The sequence below is a fragment of the Gallus gallus genome, chromosome 1 (assembly GCF_016699485.2).
Source record: "Gallus gallus isolate bGalGal1 chromosome 1, bGalGal1.mat.broiler.GRCg7b, whole genome shotgun sequence".
Taxonomy (NCBI): domain Eukaryota; kingdom Metazoa; phylum Chordata; class Aves; order Galliformes; family Phasianidae; genus Gallus; species Gallus gallus.
In genome coordinates, this window is record NC_052532.1 from 122,332,787 (window position 1) to 122,340,882 (window position 8,096).

Sequence of the window (8,096 nt, forward strand, 5' to 3'; positions counted from 1 at the left end):
TCCTTTCACTGTTTCTAACTCTTATTATATGCCCTTCTCTGCCAACTTTTCCCCCTTTTTATCCTGCAGGCATGGAAATGGAGATAAAATAGCCTATGTATGTTTCTACTGTTAGGAGGGAGAAGGTTGTTGGAAGGAGATTTCCTGCCTGTCACCTCTGTGAAGCATCTTCTCTCTGCATTAATAACCATGGGCTAAAATTTTAAAAAGTCACAAAATCTTTAACCAAAAAGTGAGGCTTGCCAGAAGCATTTCACACAGCTCTCACTGCAAGTATTTTAACCGTTCATCAGAGAGAAATCCCAGACAAGTCTGTGGAGAGTTGTCTCTATCTAGCTTTCCCTCTCATTTACCTTCAGTATGACTCACTGTATTATCATAAATCATGCCCTCAAGATGCGGGAAAAAGCATGTCTTATTCTGACAAGAAATATGGAGTTTAACAGCTTCATTCACCTACATATCTCTGCCATTAGAATTAGTTAAAATGGGGAAGGAAAAATGGAATTCAAATACTAGTCTATGCCGAAGTTAGTAAAATTTGTTTCTCTTGTACAAAAATAAGATGTATGCATAATGCAGTTGAGAAATACTATAGCCATAAATGTGAATTTATTTTCAAGTCAGGCAAATTTAGATATGGGGGAAAAAAGATAGAAGCTGTTATTGAATGTCCTGGGGACATAAAAAGTACCTCAGCCTCTCCGGAAAGAAAATACCTCCAGGATTCAAATGTGCTTTGTTCTCATTACCTTGAACCTTTCATCTTCCATTAGACTTCTGCAAAGTGAAAGAAGAGTTTGAATGAACCTTTTAAATCAAAGTGGTAACCTTTTACATCCACTTGAAATAGCTGTGAACACCTGCTAAATTACTGCAGACACTACTTTATTATTGCCACTAAGAAAATCACAGCAGTTTGCTGCATACGCAAATCAACTCAGCAATTATATTAGGAAATGAAATCCTGTTGTTTTCATAAATTTCCACACTATTTTAAAACATCGATTTCATTGCTTTCTAGACATTTCCAGGAGACATAAAAGTAAGAAACAACTCAGGCAATTAGACTTTTTTCCATCATTCTTGGAGTGAGTTATGGCACACTTTACTGAGTTTAACAACAAAAGAAATTCAAAAGTGCTGAAATGCTGTGGAAGGCCCTGCAGGTCATATCTGAGCTTGGAGACTTCACGCGTGTATCACAGTTTGTGATTTACTTGCACACTGTACATTGCTAAATGTCTTTCATATGACCAAGCTTTTGCGAGATGACCTTATATGCATACACATATGTTGTCTCTAAGCCCCCTACTTTGCAAATCCTCATGATTTTCTAAGATACAGGGGCAATAGCAGCCATGACCATGTTAGTACCCAGCCAATTGCCAATTGTACTACCTACAGCCTCTGCTGCTGACAGTGAGTAGATGAAGCCTGCCTCAGGCTCTCTGCACTTTTATGATACAGGCACTGCATGATGAAGAAATGTGGCCAAAGTGCCAGCCTGACTTGATCTCACTCTCACAGAGTAGCGTCCCCTGGAATTCTAGAGTAGCTTTTTTAATATCTCTGATATTTTCCTTACTTAATGGCCATTTAAGTCATGGTACTGGAAAGTCATAATTTTCTAGCTCCATATTCTGTGGATATCTGTACTGCAGTACCAGCTGTGCATAATTTAGGATTAACCAATGGTGCCAAAGCTTGTCTAGGGTTTATCCAAATCCCATATCATGTGCCCATCCATCTTTCTTTTCCACACTTACCTCCTTGTACCTACACTTCCAGGGAAAAGAAATCCTGGCACACAGGTGAAGAATGTCAAAATGAACTCCACCAGTCCCTTGATTTGGAAAATCAGAGGACTAGGAGAACATGCAAGGAATCAAACCCCATGTGCCAGTTATACACAAAAGACAGAGTAAAAGAGCAATCTGCTCCCCTCATTCATCTAAACAGTCTTCCATTAGTGCATTCTGTAACACACTAGTTGGAGAGAAGGCTTTGTGTTGATAGTGTTCTTTTCTTGTTGTAATTAATTCACAGGTTTCACAGCCTATAATTTCGTAATGTTTTCCTGCTGTTGGAAATTTTTTCAACTCAGGGCTTCTAACTCGAGGCTTAGTGCCAAATATCTTTTGCTTTCTAAAATCATGTCGTCTGTAAGACAGCAGCTGACAGATATCCCTCAGGATAAAAAATGCCACAAATGGTCTCATCTGTTCCAAACCTTTTCCTGCAAGTCATTTATTTCAGACAATTCACTTTTCATCTCCTATAAAGCAAAGGCAGTCTCTGCATTTAAGGGTCGGACAAAATAATGTTAAATTGGGTTTTTCAGCATTTATTGCTGTGTAATGTAGCAGAGAAATGTCTCTACTAGTCTCTGTTGGAAGCTAAAGCCCTGGAAGCACTTATGCAGATGAATGTAAAGACCCTTGAGACAAATCGTCAGTGAACCTGGATAGACAACATGGGCCAGTGATGGGTAGGAGGGCAATGAATAGGTAAAAATGAATATGGGAAAAGAATTAAACCTCAGATTGAACAAGTATCTGTACTAATCAGAAAAGATACAGAGCTAAGTGACAAAGAGCCATAGAGATTTTTTTTCTTTGCTTGTTTGTTCATTTTGTGTTTGTGGTGATTTGTTGTTGTTGCTGTTGTTTCTGTATGCCAGAACTTTGAAAACTCAGGATTCAACACTTTTCAAGTTTTCTCTCAATTCCTTATATTCTAATTGTTACAGATAATTCTGTGTACTCTGATCCAACAGAGACAGACCACAGCCTGAAGTTTAGGATGTTCATAAGAGAACCAAGACTTTCTCCAAACCCAAGTCCCACTTGATGTTACTATTATGGGCCTACATTCGCATTTCTCACTAAAAATTAACATATTTGTTTTGCTCTGAGAAAGCAGATGACATATTGAGAGGTAATTAGCAGTTCTACACTTCTTAGTCAAATTGCTTTCATTTTATATATATTGGAAAAAAGGCAATCAAAATCAGCTTCATGAAAATCTGTTTGTCTCTCATCTGTCAAATGATTCCATACTGAAATTATGCCCCCAAGCAAAGTGCTTCATGGCAGAAAACTGTTTGAAAATCTAAGCTGTTAACACATATGTATGAATCTTGAAATAATCTTTCTGAATACAGGGAAAGCCTCCAGTAGAGCTAAGTTCCAGTCTTTAGTTGTTAGTCTGCTACTTGATATAACATTTGGTCTGTTGCTATAGCTTTCATATTTCTGTATAATTATTTTGCTGACTGTCCAAGGAAAGGTTATTCAAATAATTCCCTGTAACTTGTTCTCTTTAGCAGAAAAGTCATGAATGAAAACACTAGCTAAACCCCCAGGAAAGATAAAGCAAAAAGTGTCTTTTCTGCATTTCCCTGAACCTGCAGAGCTGGAGATACACATACAACTCAGTGAAATTAGTGAAAACCTACAAACATGTACCACAGGCTCAGTCTCAAGGACAATTTTTATGTTGATGTCTACAAATGAATATAAGTTTGTTTGCATTCCTGTGACAGAGAACTACTGCTTAAGTCAAGTAAAAAGTTACCATAATGACCCATTACAAACAAGGAAAATAATTTTTCTTTCCAATTAAGTTCAGACTTATCTGCAGGGTGATAATGTCAAGAAAACACCAGTGTTAACACTGGCTAATTTCTCCATTGTGCAATGGAGGAAGAGTAGCACGTTTAGCATGTACCACACTAACTCATGTCACTGAGGCAATTATATTTTTGATGTTTAACTATGTTATTAGTAGGCAGTAAGCTGCAACCCAGCTTCAAAAATTCATCATAAATCCTGTGCATAAATGCTTGTAAAAAATTTTGTTCTGGTCTCTCTTTGCCTTGTCACACTTCCAGTAAAACCACTGTATCTCACTTTTTTTTGTTTGTTTGTTTTTGTTTTTTTGTTTTCCTTCCCAAGCATTTTCTTCTATTTCTTCTTTCGGTAGTCTTTGTAATAATGAATAGGACTTCAGTCTCCCACTTCTCTTTCTTGGGGTCAGTATTACAGTCCACAGTGAGTTAAGCATCCATGTAGCTTTTCTTCTCAGTAACATTTTTTTTTCCCCTCATTCAATGGGAATTTTATCTCTTACCTCTGCGTTTACAGCCAGACCTAGCTGTGGCAAGAAGTAATTAATTTTAGACAATAGGAAAGATAGGTAAGTGAGAATGAGAGGTGCTACTGGGTCTCTTGGCACTCAGTGTGCATCTGTGCCAAGGTGATTCTCACTTACCTGCACCAGCAGAGCAAACTCCCATACCATCTCCTTCTTTTTCTCCTTTAAGTCTTCTTTGTGTTTCTCCTCCCCAAGAAGAGTGGCCAAATACAAGCTTTTTTATATTCCCTCCCCATCTGGTTACCACTTGTATACAGTCTACCTGACATTCTCTTATTTCAGAAACATAAAAGAAATCAGGAGGTAGTGAGCCCCTGCTCATATCTCTTTCCATCCAGTTCTCAAAGGGCTAACATAACCTGCAAATAATGGTGAAAAACTTGTTATCAAGCTCAAAGAATGACTGGCTGGTTAGAAGATGTTTCCATTTGAAGTTGTGACAATTCAGAAACACAGAAAATCACATACCATATACATATAAAGTGTACCCTAACACTAAAACAACTTAGAGTTTTCATACAACTGAACTGAAAAGACAGTTATGGCATATTTTGTGTACACACAGAAAGATGGAGATTAAAGTAACTGGAGGGCAGCAATTATGCTCTTTGAAGCATATCTGACTGATCAGCTGAAATTCTTATCTGTAGCAAATGCTGGTGCCATTCTCGGTGTCTTGCTACAATGATATGTAATAACAGTATCACCATAATGAAGGGCAGTTAACTACCAAGTGAGTTGCTGGTATGTGACTCATTATGTTGTGACTAGAGAAGTCTGTGAACATCTTGTATTAATTTTAGCAATTTAGAATTTTCTTTCATTAAAAAAAAAAAAAAGAAGAAAAAAGAAAAAGGAAATTCGGAGTACAATTATGGGCTAATGACCCTTTCACTAATTTTTGGATTTGCTTGAAAGCCTTGTTCAGCTCCTCTGTATTTCAAAGGCTACATGTGTTTAATTGAATGTTAAGCTGACAGCAGGATCTTCAGAAGAAATCATAGCTTTGATGCGTAAGTGAAACAAAATGAAACTCAGTGAAATTTTTTCTCCTTTACATCTGCTTTAATATGCACTGAATTAGTCCCATTGTCCTCAAAAATTAACAGGAGACAGTAAAGAGAGTCAAGCACTGGGGGGAGTGGGGGAGGGGGGAATAACTGATGTATGGGAACTGTTGAATCATGGCCTGAACCATTGATTGATCACCTGAGGCAAGCACTGAGTCAGCCGCAGGAGCACAGGTGAAGGCAGTTCAGCTGTGTGACCGGAAGGGGTGGAGTCTGGCTGCACCTCTCCTAGACCCCCATTTAAGGGCTGACTGCCACAGGGCAAGGATATCTTTCTGGAGAGCACTCCTCTTGGAGTTTTTCCTGTAAGCATAGGGCATGGGTGAGCATTTTTCATCAGTTCCCAATTATAATCTTTCTAGTTATACTGTCTGTGGATACCGGTCTAACTGCACCATTGTGTATGTTTGTTCATTATACACTTGGAAACAATGAGATTGTGCCTTAAGTTCAACCTTATATCAATATAAAGGTTGAACTTATATTGATATAATATTAATTAAGGAACCTTATATCAATATAAGGTCCCTTATTTTGCATCTCAGTGTGCTTGCCTAGGTAGATGATGTGTGTATAAGCAGGCATAATTTGTCTTTAAATAAATGTAACAGGCTAAAATTAATAGGTGTCAATAGGAATAATCAGTCTTCTACCTTGGGGACTGTTTTATATCCAGTTCAACATCACAAGATTGCACAACATCTATCTTTAAATTTGCATAATCTGTTAATTACAGTATGAATTTCAAGTCAAATTTTTGTGACAAAGTCACCAATTCTGATGCCAAGGTCTGGGATAAGGCTATTTCTTTCCTTTATCCTGTCAAGGAATTTACCTCCACTCGTATTTATAATGTTGACATTCTGCTGCTATTAAATGACTACAACAACTCCAACTTGGAAGACCAGGAGGATATTCTCTCTCAATAGAGGCACCAGGGATGCCTCCAGGGATGGGGCATCCCCAACCTCCTTGGGCATTTGACCCCCCATTTGATATGTCCAGTGCTACATGAGACATCCATGTGGGACCAAATTTGATAAAGGTTCTCTGGGAGACCTGGACCTGTCTGTTCTGCTACATGAGATGCAACATTTGACATAGTATCAGAAACTTACATTGAGGAAACTGAATTGCATTCACAGAGTAATAATGCAATCATATTTTTGTTTCATTATGCAGTGGACAACATATCCAGCATGTCTAAGAAGCTTGAGTAGAATTCCTCTTCTACTAGAGAGGATTTAAACTCATTTTTCATGTTCTAGTGCTTTAAGCACTAGATGGTAAGAATGTATCATTTCTAATCAAGGCTAATCTTGAAGATTCTCCAGCAGAAGTTATTGCATCTTTCTTTGTTGGGCCTTTGAGAGATTGTAAGTGTACACGATTGTACCTCCAGTGCAATATGTCTTGGTGGCACGCAGCTTGTTGCAGCCAGATCTTTATCTTGTACTCTGGCTTTCTGGTAGAGGATGTTCTTGAAAAAAAGAAAAAGCACATTGGTTTTTGATGTGGAATTAGTGTTTAAGACCCCTGACGAGGGAAAGAGATGAAAGACAATTAATGTTCTCTGTTCTACTAGCAACTTAATAATAAAATACATGATGTCTCCTGGAAGAAGAGACTGAGGAAATGATCCTAAAATCCTCACTGCTGCGTTTGCAAAGTCAGAAAGGTAGATGACAGGATGTTCAACCTTCTGAAGGAAAGGTTGGACAAGAGCTCTTCTACGTTACTGCAGAAGTGAACGTTCTCATCTCATGGATGAAAAATATCCTGTTATGGAATCTCACCTTTCTGGCTTTCTTCTAAGAGTAATTGGGAGAGCAAACAGATATAAACAATCAGTGAAAGGTGATTTAGGAAGTTATTGTCTTGAAGCCAAATGATGAGTGTGGGGAGTGATATAAGCAGTGTTATCATGTCATATGTGATATGCTGCTAAGCATCCTATGAATGCAGTGAGCAGTGTATTTTCCTGATGCATGTGAAGATAAATCAAACTCACCAGCTCATCTTCTGTTATCAGAAGTGCTTGTACGGATCAGTGTACTAAAAGCAGATCTGAACTTCCAGTGAAAGATGCCTTGTTGTTTTGAGAAATCAGAACGAAAGGAAAAGTTATATTGCTTATGTAGAAGTTTCATACCATATGAATCACAAATCAGTAGTGATTTAGACACATGTACCATATGCACGTGTCTGTGGATATAAGAGCACATAACAAAAGGCTAGGAAGGTCATCTTCGGTGTTAGTAGCATAAAACAGATTAATGTTGCTTCTTAGATACTGTGCTGTATGTACCCCCACTGTGTGTTACCACAAAACCTAAGTATGGTATGTTCAAGTGACAATTTTTGTATACTGTTTTTTATCTTTGCTTCAGTAGCACTTATAAACCTCCCTCCAGGCTTGCACAAGACTTCAATAAATTGTTAGGTAGTGCTCAAACACAACAGACTGACCTCTTTGTCAAAACTATTTATCTAATCTAGTGCGTGGCCTAGTTTCATTTCATTTAACTTAAGGCACAAAGACAATTCTCCTTCAGCTTCCTCCATCCAGTTGGAAGACTAACATACAACAAAGAAGTGCACTCACATACAAATACCCAAACTTAGTCCTACCAGTTTCTAACACTCTAACAAGTCTGTTTCTATAGCATAAGCATCTAATGCAATCAAACAGGTGGAATCTTCCAGTGGAGATGCCAATGCTGATAGCAGGGCTAATGTCCTAACATGCCACCTTTGGGTTCTTGCCTTGTACATTTTTTATTCATTTAAATGTGGAATGAAATGAATGGTGAAATTTCATTCTCTTCCATTAGTACAAGTTTCTCATTTTCATCCAGGTCTAGGGGA